The following is a 14,662-nucleotide window of genomic DNA, read 5'->3' on the forward strand; positions in this document are numbered from 1 at the left end:
CAGCTAGGGCTTGCACAGTTGCACACTGTATGTCTCGTGGGTATCAGGTTCACTGAGGTCCACACAGAATAGTGGCACTGGGCTTGTTTTCCTTTTAATAAGATGCCTTAGATTTGACGTTAAGCTTGGGTTTCAAAACAGGGTTCTGTGTTTATTCGGGAGGAATGAGTAAGTTGAACTTTTTTTGCTGAAGGACACTCACACTGACAGTAAAATGCTTATTTTAAAACATTGGAGACGTTTGCGTTTGGCTGTATGACCTGTGGAAACTTACATCTTGACTTTCCCGGAGCCCGAGGGACACGCAGGCGCAGAGGCCGAGCCCCGCAAGCTGCTGAGTCGCAGGACCCTTGACCACAGTTGGCCGCCGCCGCTCGCTCAGTGCTGTCAAGTTCAATAGAGAAATACCCTTTTCCTGAGTTTAATGTGTCCTTAACTGTCTGGTAATTGCACGTGCTCTGGAGGATTTAACAGAATGATGCACTGCTGTCTGCTATAAAATTGATGTGGATTTTGGCCTGCGTTCTTTCTTATTAGTGAATTATAGAGTAGACTCGCCAGTTTTAGAGCCTTGTAACTCAGTAGTGTTAGAAGCCAAGTATGAGGGCCTTAGTGATGGTTTTCTCTTTAGTAAGATCCATAGCTCCCTGCCTGGGATTTGTTTCAAGTTAAGCTGTGTCAGAAAGCATTTTGGTGGATTTTTAAGTTGTGGTCCATTGGATGGAAACAAATATTTATGTAGCTTTTTTAAATGATCGGTGTCTCATCATTAAAAGGGATTTTGGCTGAGGTAGTACTGACCTGTGTCCTTGTTAAGGCTTATTTAAATTATTCAAGAGACTTAAAATTTTTTTTAAACTAAATTTTAGCCAGATTTTTCTTTTGGAGGATATATATCATTCTATTGGTTATCATGCCATCAATTGAGCTGTGCCTTTTATTTGGAAAGGCAGAGCTATGCTAGTATGTTAGAGGACAAACAGGAAATGAAGGGCAGTATTCCATAGAGAGTGCTTAGAAATGATGAAATTAAAAAAAATTGAAGTTGGCAAATTTTGTGTGTGCAAGGATCAGATATGTTGCAGGGCAGTATGCTTTTCCTCTGTACCTCGAATTTCAGGTAGTATGTGGGTGAGGCACTTAATGCTTTGGAAAAGTCACTTTTTTGTATGTTGGGAAAGTTAGTTGTAATGTTATGAGTGACACTGACACTTCTCTTTATAATTCTACTGGTTGAAATACTTGTCAGCTGACATGGGGACCATTTTAGAGCTAGAGGAACTCGACTGTAAGCTGTTTGAGGGCAAAGTCAGTTGTTTTTCCTTCTTGGTTCCGATAAAATACTTAACATAGAGCTGTAGCCCTAATAGACACTCACTCTTTGTTGAATAAATTACTAATGTGAATCCTGATTATTTGCAAACATTTAAATTGTACTTACCTGGCAGACAAAAAAGTGAGGGGGAGGAGAGATTATTAGATTGTTAGAGGGGCTTGCATCGTCCCTTCTTCTGAAATTAACAGTTTCACCACCAGTTCACCTTAGGCTACCCGATGGACTCGGTCATCAGGTTTTATATAATCAGTGGAGTTTTTTGTGTGTACTAAGATTTATCCTTTGCTAGTCCTCCTCTGCACCCTCATATCCTGTTTTGGAATGAGTTCAGAATTGATGTGATTGTTGATTAATCATTTCTGGAGGGTGTGACACATAATTTGGATGCCAGACATCAGAAACAGAGTGTGCAACACATTGAGAGAAAAAAGAAAAGAACTTTTTTTTTTGTCCAGGAAGATTTTAATTTATGATAAACATTCCACTTTAAAAATCACCTTCCATTTTTACAGTTTCTAATTTGTTAGGCAAAATATGGGATGTTCACTTTCTGCTTTCTATTTAGGCTTTTATTGATCATTAAAAATAAGTTTTGTTAAAAGGTATACAAGGAAAATGTGAGGAACAAAGTTAAATCATTTTGCTGCTGCTTGGAATTCTCTTTTCCACAGTGAGAAGCCAAATAGCTGGCAAATCATTCCTCTTTGACCCATTTTCTTAAAAGCCAGATCATAGTATATATTACACAACAAAGTGTTTGGTTTTACTTTATAATGAGGCTGATGTGTTAGGTTCCGGCAAGCAAGCTTTGGTTCGCAGAAATACAGATACAAACAGAGTGGCCCTTTGTTTCCACTACAGTATTTGGAGGAGATTAAACCTTAAAGTATACCTTGTGAACTTGGAGCTCTTATTGAGAAATTTATTCTTTGAAATACTCTTTTAAGGATTTTTGTGGGAAAGCAGCTGAAATCTGAAGAGAGGCTGTAATTTAGTTAGTAGCATTGTCCCAGTGTTGAGCTTCTTAGTTTTGGATAATTTGACCCTGATTATGTGAGATTATGACATCACGGGGAGTCAGGTGAAGCATGTACTTGAAATCTTTTTACTGTTCATGCAACTCTCCTGCAAGTCTAAAATTATTTCAAAATACAAAATTTTAAAGTACACTTTATAAAGAGTGTGAATAGATTTGTTGAGCAGTTTGACTTATTGTTTCTTCTGCTGATAACTAGAGTCATGACATTTTACATTTTTGAGGTGCCTAAGCTAGACTGATAACGGATCTGATGAAAAGACTGCAAGTTTAAATCAGCGTGCATGACAAAGACACGCCAAGAAATCACATTAATATTTTCAGCGTTATGTGGGTTTAAAGAAGTATTGTTTGAGCATAATCAATTGTTCTTATCACCTTTCAAAGGGTTACTTTACAGGTTTTAAGTAGAGAGTTTACTTAGGAATAGGATGTATGGATAGGTATGTAATTTGAATAATTCTAAATGAACTTTCCTTAATGAACAAGTAACCTGAATTATGTCTTCAGATTATATAAGCATGTATGAGTCAAACACAGCCTTGCATTGTGGAAAAAGTTGGTTTTAGAATTTCAGTATTTCTGTGACAACTCTAGAAAAGCTGGTGGCTTTATTTAAAATTGTCATAGTTTCATAACAATTGAAATACGTTCTAGGAATTGCTACCTGTGTATATGTTTCAGTTGAGGCACTGTTTTGGATGAAGTGTTGTCTTCTGTCAGTTCTTGTTTTAGGTTTAGTTTTCTAGAATGATAGTGTATTATCTAAATGTCCTAAGACAGTTTTCAGTTAGAGGTCAGGCACTTTAGTTAGTGGTAACATACTTTTTCAACAGTAAAGCATTTCTCTTAAAGGTGTTAACTACCATGTTTTTTAATTCTAGGATTCTTTTCTTAGAAAACCAACTTTCTGACAAAATTTTTCAGTCTCATGTATCAGTGGGCTTCTTGCCTTTAGGAATCCAACACATTAATAAGCTGATTTTGTAAGTGAGGGAAGGTTTGATCATTCATGTTTTTCAAACTCACTAAGAAAATGTTTAAAAAAGATACAAAATAACAAACCTCCCCATATAAGAGGATGCAGCTTCTCGGGTTCCTAAAATACTATACTGGTTTAGCATCAGAAGCCTGAGTTGACACTGTTGCTCGGAAAAACTCAACAGAGAAAAATAGTAAGTAGGGCTGGTGTTGGTTGGGAGCAGGAGAGCTTTAGTCATCAACCGTGGTCGTCTGTGGTCCCCCACCGTCCAGGGGCGGCTGGCAAGGCCAGGGCATGGGGACGTGGGAGAGGAAAAGAAAAGAACAGAGGCGTGAGAAGGGAAGGGCTATGTGTGCTCAGGTGAAAAAACATAGGTTCTGCAGATCCTGGCGGGGGTGGGGGGGGTCACTGCCCGTAACCTCTTCAGGGTGAAATGTACAGAGAGTTAAGGGAGGACGATCAGGAGTGACAAATGGGAGGTGGATCAGGCTGACCTCCTGCACTTGAGCGGCTTTAGGTGGCCTTGGGGAGGGCGTTGGGGTACCCAAACGGCGCTAACAGCCAGCTGTGTTTATCCCTGTGCTTCTCAAAGCCGATTGTGCCCGAGGGCCGCCAGGGGTAGTCCTTCCCAGCGCTGGTCTCTATGGCTGGCCACGGTGACTCTGCTGTCCGAGGTCCCTGGAGGGTCCCACAGCATCCCCAGGGGATCCTGGTTTGTGACTACATCTTGAGAAACTTTGCTCTAAAAGAGTAGTTCTTAAAGCATGGTCCCTGAAGCATCACTTAAAGTGGCTTCAGCATCACTCAGGAGCTCGTAGACAGGCAGACTCCTGTCCCCTCCCAGACGGATGGAATCAGAAACTCCCCGATGAGAGTTGGGGGTGGTGGGAGCAGCAGTCGCTGCTGGAACCAGCCCTCCAGGAGCTTGGGATGCTGGACAGAGTGTGAGTTCTAAGAGGACTGAGACCTCCACTTGACAAGAGCTGAAAGGGAACCAGGGCTGAGAATATAACTCACATTCATGCACTTATTAGCCCCTGGTGAACACTGCCAAAATCACGAACAGCTGATGTGACGGTGCTGTGATTCTCAGCTTGTTAGACAGAACCGCCAGCGTGACATTTCAAATAATGGTCTTATCTGGGGAAGATATTTGATCCAGCCAGTTGTAACACTCAAATGAAAAAAGTTTCCTATCGTTTTACTTACCACCATGAAAAGTGTTAATTAAATTTTACACTAATGATTAGCCATTGGAAATATCTCTGGCTTGATATTGTGTTTAGAAGATATTTGTTAGCTTGGTATCATAAGCACGTAGCCTATTATGTGCTATTAAATTAATGCCTTTAATTCAAGTGAATGTTTATTGAACACTTACTGTTTGTAAGGCCTCTTTAGGGGGCTGGGAGGCATTGGGGTGGAAATGGGCAAAAATAAGAAAGATATACTTACCATACTTTAGATAGTTGTCCAATTATTAAAAGTTTCAAAAGCTACTGAAAATCGAAAGAAGCAAGGACTTTCTTAGGGAACTGGAAATTAATGTGCATAAAATTTGGAATTTTAATGTGAAAATGTGAAACTTTGCATTTGGAAATGAACTTAACTTCCAAATAGAAAAGAAAAGCTTCTCAATATCTATCTCTTTAAAGTACTGATGATGTGTGTCCTAAAATCTTCAACATGCATCTCTTCAAAATAGATATTTCAAAAACCGCTCATGGCCTCTCTGTCATTTAACGCTCCAGCTAAACAAAAGCAATTGTGACGTCACTTAACAGATTAATCTGGAAAACATTGTCCCCAGGCTTTCAGGGAGTTATTGGCGGGCTGAGTGCTTTCCACGAGGCAGGTGAGCCTCCAGCTTCTTGCTCCTCCTGCTTTGAGGGACAGCCCATCACCAGGTGACCCACTGGGCAGCGCCAGGGAAGCACAGCCTCATGCAGGGAAGACTCCCAGAAGCATTCGCTTACAGCTGCGGGAAGGCACGCTATCGAGTGGACCTTCTTCTGCTTGTAACGCATCATGTAAAGTTAAGTTCTTCAGTTCACTCTGTTTTAGCTCAGCATTGACCCCAAGACAATGGCAGACTCCTCTGTGATCATCTTTCTCATTTCTTCTTCTTTTTTTTTGGCTGTTATCATAAGTTACTGCTATTCCGTGTCTAGCAATGGGACTAGAAGAAATCATGTATATCTGCCCACTAACTAACAGTTCATGGTAACCTCTGGGGCCTTCTCCATAGACCCTCTGGTAGTGGACAAGAAAATTGGCCACGTGCAGGTGTGTGACACAGACATGAGGTGCACATATACCTTCTTGCATCTGCAGGAGACGACTTCTCCAGCATTGCTGGTTCAGGTGTGTAATTCGGGAAGTCATCCATTTTTCTTCAAACTGAGAAGACTAATGAGTCGTTAAGAACTTCTTCTACGAAGTTCCGGGTGTGGGCCCTGAGTTGGAGGCGAGGGGAGGGTGGAAGTTCTGCTAGAAAGGCTGTGCCACTTACTTTGGCCCTGGGGCTGCTGTGGTTGGGTGGGGGTAGAGGGAGCAGAGAAAAACCACCTATGATGATCAATGATCCAGGACCTTCAGCCAGGAGAGGATGGGAGTAGAGGTGTCAGAGACTTGTCAAAGCAGAGAAGTTTTTAGAATCTCCCTTGGAGGAAAAGATGACCATTTAACAGTGATTTATTTAAAACTACAAAAGCCTAAGCAGAAGCAAAACCTTTTGCTTTTTATGGCCTGCAGAGCCGGGGGGGGGGAGTGGAAGCTTACAGAGTCAGTTTGTTTTCAGATGGGTGAATATTCATTTTAATCTCCGTCCTACTCAATAGGCAGAAAGCAGATTTGTGACAGACCATGAAAAGCATATGTTTTAGTTTGGGTTACTTTTGGAAGTCAGAGGCCCCAGGACTTCTTTCTCCCTGGGAATTAAAACAGGGTGTCGGGTGGGCTTCTGACCCCACGCTGGGGGACTGGAGCACACCCTTTCTGCCGTCCAGTTTTGATGGGTCCTATTTCATCTCTCTTCTCACGTGGAGAAGTTTGAGTTACTTTAAATCATGTCATAACCACATGCTTGAAGTTACTGTGGTGTTCTCGCTACATAAATATTATAAAATTGTCTACAGCATTCTTTTTAAACTAAATACTGATAATGTGTAAAATCAAATTCCTGCACAGTTTTTAGGATGTCATCATCATGTAATAAATGAATAAACTTAATAAATATTTGTTGAATTAATGAATAAGTGAATAAAGTTCCCTCAGGGAAGAAAAAACCAAATTACTGATGCTTATTGCTGTTTTTTTTTTCTTTCTTTCAATCAAGTTCAATTTTTCTAAGCATTTGTAATAACCTTAACAATAGGCCCAGCTTGTGGGTTTGTGTTCAGTACCCTTAGCAATTCACAGGCGTGTAGAGATTCAGCTGCTAAATTTAAAGCAAAAAGCATTATCTTTTGTTAATTAAATATGTAAAGGTAAGCCTATAATTTTATCACATATAATAAAAATGTATAAATCAGTTACTGCCATAAAGTAGAATTTTGGTGTAATACTGATCTCTGAAAAAATGAAATCTACGGTGTGTTAGATTAACCATGTCTCTACTCTAGGTGGATTTGATTTTAGTCACTGGTATATTAAAAGAACCATGGTAGCACTAGTAAGAGGTTTCCATGGCAGGGAAGACTCTGTATTATCTCCACTGTTTTTATTTCTAATATAGAATGAAATTAATTATACCTGCACGGAGCTCAGACTTCACCTTACCATCCGCTCATCTCCAGTACTGCAGGCGTGCTCACTGTGGCATTGTCTCAAGTGATGAAAGTTGATAAAAAGAGGCTGCTTTGACAACAGCCTCGCCATCTGTGTCCTCCACGTGCTTGACTTTTGATACCCAGACCTCTGGCCATGGTGTGACGTCCCTACTGTGGTCATCCCCTAGCATTATGTCCTGTGTGTATGTTATGGGGGTCTTGGCACTGTTTTCTCTGTCAGTTACCATTTTCCTCCCATTTGTGTGGCTTTTTAGAGAGGCCCCTCCCTTTCTTTCCAGCCAGTGGTCAGAGAGCTCCTGTGGAGAGCTCATTGAGCAGTCTGTGTTACTGACCCTCGGAAGGGTTGGGGTGAGGGCCTGGCCAGTTGCAGGGGGACTAGGACAGGTGGAGGCTGTTGTGGCCCAGACATGAGCTGTGGGGTCCCCTTGGGGGAGGCAAGAAGGGCAGAGGTCCCCTGGCAGATCAAGTGTTCTGATTTGGGATTCTGTGGTCACCACTGAACAGCCATGTGGCCTTGGGCCTGTTTTTAATTTCTCTGAGCCTTAGTTCACTTTTCTGGAAAAATACCTTGCAGGATTATTGAAAAGGCTAAATAGGTGGACCAATGCCAATGTTAGGAGGTCTGTTGAGGGAGCAGGGCTGTGTCTGTTCAGTCGTGAGGAAGAGGGGGTCGATCCGCTCTGCCATTGTCCATGTCCTTTGTGGGATTAACCACACCCGCACACTGTTTCCATGTCAGAAAGGGTTGAATATTGACAATTTCATGTTGTTCAAGCTCATAGTTCCCCTTTCTGGGTCCCTGGCTTTGATAGCTGAGTTGCCTGGGGGACCTTTGGTGATGTGTATGTAGATGTGGTTATGCACATATGTATGTTATAAACATATGGCCAATATGATGTTTTAAAAGGAAAAAAACCCCCTAAAAGTCACAAAGTGATCACCTCAGAATTGGCACCACCAAAAGCCAGCACTGCTTCTTACCATGAAAGGCAGTGTTGGACATCTGCATTGGAGTCACCTGAAGCTCTTCATAAAAGTGCAGATTCCTGGCCCCACAGCAGTACTGAGTCAGTCTCTGGAAGGGGGCCACAGAAACCAGTAAGGAAACACTTCAGATGATCCTGATGCTAATGAAAGTTGAGAGAGTACTGGTAGGAAATTAGCAGTGGCTGAGAGACCCTGCCCGTTGAAGAGTTTGTCACATCTTTCTTGACTAGTGTTAAGAGAGCATCTGAGGGTCATTACATGAAGTTTTACATCCCAAACTATAATTGACTGGAGAGTGTTTCTCTTAGTAAGCAGAGGCTTTCTGATGTCGGAAGAGAAAATGAACTATGAAACATGGTATTTTCTAGAAACCTCACTGCTTTGTATCCATCTTTCACCTTAGTGACCTCCCACAAATGTGATATGAGTCTGGAACTTTTCAGGTATAATAAAAGAATAAAGATGTTTCAGAGACGCAGAACACAGATCACTTTAGATCTTGAAATTTGCAGCTGGGAGCCCAATTTTAGATGACTTATTCAGAGAAGATAATGAGACGTGATGATACTGGGAAAATTACTTTCCAGCGCTTATTCCTATCTGATGGTCACAGAAACACGGACACTGGAGAATAATTTGTCTTAGGGGCCCCCTAGGCATGGGCCAGAAGCCTGGCATTTTTATTATAGTGGTTCCTAAAAGACTCACAAACCTCAAAGTAGGCATGCCAGTCTGTTAAAGCACTTGAAATTTCTACCAGCTCATCATTTTGACCAAGGAAGAAAGGTGCTTATGAAATGTCATCTCTGGGAGAGGTGGCTCATTAAGTCGTCTTAAATATGACATCCTCAACTCCCTGTCACTTCAATCAGTTGACATCCTTAGATGTCTGATTTCTCCCTCATGCAATGAAGATGTTTGATTCAGGGATCCAGCAGGTCTCTCCAGATGCCCAGAGAGTGTGAGGACTGTCATCTGAGTTCAAATTAGTTTGTCAGATAACATGGGGTAAGGGAATGAGCCCTGGATCTGTGGGTCATTTTAGATAGAAGAGAGTGAGAGAAACGTTTCGAGCAGTGGGTCAAATCTGAGACAGTGTCTGACACAGCATGAAGGTGCTTGTTAAAGGGAAGTGGGTGTGCAGGGGTGTCAGAAGGGTCATGGGGGCGTCCCACGTTGGTCGTAGGCTGCCTCTGCTTAGACATGCACAGAAGCAGCTCACTGCCTCTGAACTTGTGAATGCCATTGCCACCTACAGCTGCCACCACAGACTCTGCAGCAACTGGACCATCGAGGATGAGTTTTTTGCTTAAGTATCAGTAACACAGATAAGCCTTATTTCAGGGGTGAGCATTGATAGTAATAAGTGATAACCGTATATTGAACCACACTGAGAGGATATGATATTCTCATCGCTCCCCAGGAGCTAATAAAAGCTGGGCCGAGATGATGGATGGGAGGTTTGGGAGGCAAAGCTATCTCCGTTCCTAACAAAGCCCGGTCCTCTGAGCACGGGGTGCACGCCCATGCACACAGATGCAGGTTGCCTTTTCCTGATTGATGCCTTGAGTGAATGCCATCCACCTGTGTTGAGGTGTGCACTTGCAAAAGCATTTCAAGTGGCGTGTCATATTACTTAGAAAGATGTTGAGTGATTTTTTTCTCACACAATGCAGAACCTTTATAATAACCTTCTGGGGAGCGTTCCTGCTGGGTCTCAGTTCCAGGAAAAGGTGTGAGTCTCCTGAGCCCTCAGTGTTTCCTGGTGGACACAGTGAATTGTATAACCCATCATCTAGTCTTCCTCGTTCTGTTGGCTGTTAGAATGCCAGATTGAGATGTGTGTGCTGTAGTGGTTAGAGCTTTCTCGAACAGAGAACCTCAGTCCGGCTGGCCTTCGTCAAGCAGGGAATTTGTTGGCTCTTGTTGCAGAGAAGGCTGTGGGTGGCACCACTGGTCCCAGAGGCTCAGTGCAGTCATGGGAGTTCTTTTTTTATTGAAGTATAGTTGGTTTACAATATTGTGTTAATTTTTGGTGTACACTGTAGTGATTCAGTTGTGTGTGTGTGTGTGTGTGTGTGTGTGTGTATATATATTCCTTTTCATTATAGGCCATTACTAGATTTTGAATGTAGTTCCCTGTGTTATACAGTAGGACCTTGTTGTTTATCTATTTTATATGTGGTAGTTAGTATCTGCAAATTGTGAATTCTCAATTTATCCCTTTCCCCCACTTTTCCCTTTGGTAACAATAAGTTTGTTTTCTATGTCTGTGAGTCTGTTTCTGTTTTGTACATAAGTTCGTTTGGGTCATTTTTTTAGATTCCACATATAAGTGATATCATGTGATATTTATCTTCGTCTGACTTACTTCATTTAGTATGACAATCTCCAGGTCCATCCATGTTACTGCAGATGGCATCATTTTATTATTTTTTATGGCTGAGTAGTATTCCATTATATAAATACACCACAGCTTCTTTATCCAGTCATCTGTCAGTGGGCATTTAGGTTGCTTCCATATCTTGGCTATTTTAAATAGTGCTGCTATGAACACTGGGGTGCATGTATCTTTTCAAATTAGAGTTCCCTCCAGATATACCCAGGAGTGGGATTGCTGGATCATAAGGTAAGTCTGTTTTTAGTCTTTTGAGGAAACTCCATACTGTTTCCCATAATGGCTGCACCAAGCTGCATTCCCACCAGCAGTATAGGAGGGTTCCCTTCCCTATTCTCCACATCCATCTCCAGCATTTATCATTTGTGGACTTTTGAATGATGGCCATTCTGACTGGTGTGAGATGATACCTCACTGTAGTTTTGATTTGTTATTTTTCTGATAATTAGTGATATTGAGCATTTTTTTCATGTGCCAATTGGCCATTTGTATGTCTTCACTGGAAAAATGTTTGTGTAGGTCTTCTGCCGTGGGAATTCTGAGTCTTCCTCTCCAAGCATCTTTCCTGTGTGTTTCCAAGGGATTACAGGCTGAATCCTCCAGCTCCAAGCCCAGTGGTAAGAGAAATTCTCTCCCCAAGTGATACAAACCACTCCTGCGGCTGGGCTTCTGGACTCAGCTCACATCACTTGTCTCCAGTTAACCTCGTGCCTGGCTTGGTTCGCCCACTGGACCAGGTGTAGGGTCAGCCCCCATGAACCATGTGGAATAAGAGTGCAGAAGTTGAGGTTTCCCCATAGGAACACGTTGGCAAGAGTGGTTGCTCTCTGCGCGAAAAGCAGCAAAACACCCAGGGTCACGATCTCTGCAATCGGACCTTAATTCTGGTTCCTTTTCTTGGTCTCATACCTAGTTTCCTCTTCTCTTTTCTCACCTCATTCTTACTTACCTTGCTCTATTTTATGTATCATTATAAACGCATTGAATCTTTTGGGCCTGGATGGTGATGGCCGAAAATAAGAGTTCCCAGTCTTGATATCTGAGTCTGTGTTCCATATGCGACTGTTGTGTGTGTGCGTTTCTTTTACATCCCAGTTACACTGGGGAACGCGGTCATCGCTCACTAAAGGTGCAGAACACAGGCGTGGGAAGACCACAGGGAGGTTATTACAGTCCAGCTCAGACGTTCTCAAACTTCCTTTCTAAAGCATGAAAATCTTTCGGTTAGGCAAAATCTTACATAGGTAGAAAAGCATAAAAATCTTTGAGTTAAAATTTTGTGAAGGCAGGTTTTAAAAAAATGACTCTCTAAGTTGGAAAACAAGGTATTTGATGAGCTATTGCTGAGTAACAGATGTCCCCAAATTTCATGGCTTAAATATCTACTGACTTTCGTGTTCTGTTGGTGGGGGCCGGGGGAAGTCTGTTGATGTAACTGGGTTGTATACTTCGTGCATATGTATCCACTCAGCTGACCTTGGCTGGGCTGTCTTGATATTTTGGGGTTGGCTGGCCGTGGGCTGGTCTAGGATGGCCTGGGCTGGGACAGCGGGGCTGTCTCTCCTCCATGTGGTCCTTCACCCTCCAGCAGGCTGAGTTTCCAAAGAGAGAGCAGAGGGGTGCCAAGACCTCTTGGCTTACGCTTGGGAAGGGGCACATCATCACTTCTGCCTTATTCTTCTGGTCACAGCCAGTCCCAGGGCCAGCATAGAATCAAGTGTGGGGAGCTAGACGTCACCCTGGATGTGTGGGGCTGCAGGGCGGTCGGGAGGGGTGCGGCTAAAGGCAAGCCCAGGTGGAGAATTGGGCCCCGCACAGCGATCTGCCAGCACCCAGGGCTTGTGTCCTGAGATGCCTCTGCTTTGCCGAGCACAGTTGGGGAATCTTGGGCTACATGAAAGAAGGGAATCTAGGATTGCAAGACCTGCATTCAAGGGCCCACCCTGTCACTTGAACTCAGTGAAGCCAGTGCCTTGTCTGTGAAGAGGGTCATTTGGTGACATTCTAACTCAGGTTTGCTTCGGAGATCACCTATGATAATGGATGATATGAAAAAGAAACTTTTACAAACCACTGTCTCTGGGTGAATTCCCAGAGAATGGCATTATAGGCTGATTAAAGGGTGATTATAGGCTGATTAATTATCAGGTGATTATAGGCTGATTAAAGCTGAGTTTTCATCCTGGCTGTGTCATTTGTCCCCTGGGACAGTCAGTCTTGCCTTACTGAGGCCAGTTTCTTCAACTGCGAAGAGGGGCAAAGTCTCCCTCCCAGGTCATCCTCTAGAGAACACAGTGCTCGGTCTGCAGGGGCTGCAGTCCCTGTTCTTGGAGACCTGTGACACGAATAACCTTGAGCCATTGCTTGCGTGTTTCCTTCATGTCTGCAAACCCCAAAGGGTGTAGTTCCCCCAAGCCCAAGTTTTCTGCCATTTGTAATTGATTTTATAGGCTTACTGCTATTCCCGGGAGCAAGGGAAGGACATATGAATAGTGCATGCCACTAGGTGATGGTCCTTTATGTGTTAGTTAACTACCAAAGCAGTCCCGTAAGGTGAAGATGGTGGCCCTGTCATTTCATGCTTTTTGAAACTGAGGCCCCCAGTGCTTTAGGATGTGGCTCAGCTCTTCGTGGACCCCAAAGTGCTCCATTCCTCCAGAGCCTCTGGGGTCCCAAGTCATAATCTTCAAGTGCTCTTAACTGTTGGGTACCGTTTCTCATTTTGATGCAAAAAAACAATCATGAAGTTGGCATAACCCAGCCATGCACTGCGGCTACTGCTGTTCTGCAGTCCCCGAAACAGTAAATTAGAAGGAAGAGTTCTCAGCTTCTGAGGAACTCGAATGAAATGAATTGATTGGAGGTGTTGTCCATGTTTTCTCACAAGCAGAGATGGGCAGAATGTTGCCTTCTCCAAGGTTTCTAATCCTGTAGATAGGATTGCGTTTTTGTCTTTTCTCGTGTTTAGCATCTGGAGATCTGATTGAGGTGAAAAGTGTAAAATCCCTTGCAAATCTCTTGGCTGTGTGCGTTAGTGTTCTCAGGGGCAAAATGCCACTCAGGTCAGCGATAATTTATTTTAAGACCTTTCACTTCAGGTGGAGGTGAACAGGCCTTTGGAGATTGATGTTAATCACCTTCTTTAGAACAAATTGCATTTTCTTTTGAGGTTGGACAAAGGCAAAGAAAGCATGCTGATCTGCATTTGAAGGATTTAAAACAATCCAGTGAGCCTGGTCTGATTGCAGTCGTCATGGGAAAGAACTACTTGGTGTATGATATTTATAAGGGTTATGTACATTGCTTATTTAAATATGTACTTTTGCTTATTTAAATTTAAATTAAACTTTTTTTGCAATGTCACTGGGGAGAATTATACCAAAAGAAACTGAGCATTAAGAAAAGTAGAATAAGTGACTATTAAGAAACTATTAGCATCTTCCAGAGTGATTTTTAAGAAATGTTGGATTTAGATTTTTTTAACAAAATTATTTATGAAATGATGGTCGTTGTCATCTGGTAAAACAGACACGTAAGTTATTATTACTTATTTTGGAAAGATGCCTGAGCATCTGGAGGTAAAATGAAGTGGTTTGTTTTCTGCCAGGGATGAGGGAGATCCCGGGACCGGACCTTGGGAGTCTAAAGCTTGGTCCTGCCCCCAGGTGGCATGTGATTTGGGTCAGGTCTCCTAATTGTGACTCAAGCCCCAGAAGACTAAAATGGATATTAGAATAACTACTCTGAGTGTCTAAAAAGATGATAAGGATCAGATTAAATAATTGAAAACAGGACTTTCTCAGCTGCAAAGTCCTGGCCACGTGCAGCTGTCACATGGCCTGGGTTGGCTCTGGCTCAAGGTCACAGCCTGAGTCAGGACGTTCTGGGGGGCCACCCTGTGCCCCTGCAACCCACCTCCTAGGCTGGCGTGTCGTGAAAATCCAAGAGCTGCCAGCACCATTGGTTGTCCTCTTGTCTCTTTATATGCGGGGAGTTGTGATTAAGTTGGCGTTTTTTTAATTGGAATACTTTCTGAATACATCCTGTTTGTTGTCTTCTGGGCCACCCCAGGGGGGGGCTATGTGGGCTGCTCCGTGCTGAGCCCTGGGGGCTGGGTGTGGGTAGAAATTAG

The 14,662-nt window shown here is 42.9% G+C and overlaps 1 protein-coding gene across 6 annotated transcripts in view; it reads left to right on the forward strand.

Moving 5' to 3' along the window:
- PTPRM (protein tyrosine phosphatase receptor type M) overlaps nucleotides 1–14,662 on the forward strand; it is a 643,552-nt gene that overhangs the window by 50,747 nt on the left and 578,143 nt on the right. The gene's annotated exons all lie outside the window — the stretch shown is intronic.

Source organism: Vicugna pacos, chromosome 24 (genome assembly GCF_048564905.1).
Source record: "Vicugna pacos chromosome 24, VicPac4, whole genome shotgun sequence".
Lineage (NCBI taxonomy): Eukaryota > Metazoa > Chordata > Mammalia > Artiodactyla > Camelidae > Vicugna > Vicugna pacos.